At 35.2% G+C, this 715-nt stretch overlaps 1 protein-coding gene across 2 annotated transcripts in view; it reads left to right on the top strand.

Moving 5' to 3' along the window:
* IGF2BP2 (insulin like growth factor 2 mRNA binding protein 2) overlaps positions 1-510 on the top strand; it is a 135,470-nt gene extending 134,960 nt beyond the window's left edge. For both annotated transcript variants that reach the window (XM_069089366.1, XM_069089365.1), the window contains one exon: positions 1-510. This exon is cut by the window's left edge and continues 901 nt beyond it. The gene's annotated coding sequence lies outside the window, so the exon portion shown is untranslated.
* Positions 511-715: the final 205 nt, after the last annotated feature.

The following is a 715-nucleotide window of genomic DNA, read 5'->3' as shown; positions in this document are numbered from 1 at the left end:
ATCCCACTCAGAAGAAAGAACAATTTTTTTCTTTTTTTGCATCTGTGTATTTAGGACATAGCCATCCATGGGAGGGGAAGTAATTTTCTTTCTTCCAAACAAAACAAATAAACAAGTGGGGAAAAACAAAAAAAAGAAAATTACCGGAGGTTGTTGGCCTAGGACATAGAAATTGCAAATTGAAACAGCAACAAAAAATTTAAAGAAAAACAAAACAAAAAAAAACTACCTCAGGTGTTTTTGTACCTCAGCACCTTGATCTCGTTTCCCTTTTAGAGATTTTGTATGCCTTGTAAACTGAGAGTTGGAGCATTTTTTTTATTTTTTTAATAAAATCAAGTTGGAAAAAAAAAAAGTCAGCCGCCATCCAGGAGGTGACGTCCAGGTGTGCGCCAACCATTCTCAACTGTCCTTGGCTAGCTGACAGCTGATGGCCTTCTTTAGGGCAGACCTTGAAGATGTTTATTGAAAAAAAAAATGATTAAAAGAGAAAAAAAACAGCAAAAGAAAGGATTAGCAATGTCGTGAGTGTGTTAATAGGGTACATGCCATTAGGGTTTTCTGCGCTAAAGGATAAACATGTTGCTGGTTTATGTGAAATTGCCAATGTGCCAACAGACTGCAATGCCAGTTTCCTCTACTGCAGTGTTCTGTGAAAAAACAAAAACGCAAAAAAAACAAAAAACAAAAAAAAAACGAGCAAAAAAAAAAAAAA

The sequence above is a fragment of the Petaurus breviceps genome, unplaced genomic scaffold (genome assembly GCF_028583685.1).
Source record: "Petaurus breviceps papuanus isolate PSGF00001 unplaced genomic scaffold, PetGlider_PUasm1.0 186, whole genome shotgun sequence".
Lineage (NCBI taxonomy): Eukaryota > Metazoa > Chordata > Mammalia > Diprotodontia > Petauridae > Petaurus > Petaurus breviceps.
Note: the sequence above shows the minus strand (reverse complement) of the source record. Positions and strands in the feature narration are given on the sequence as shown.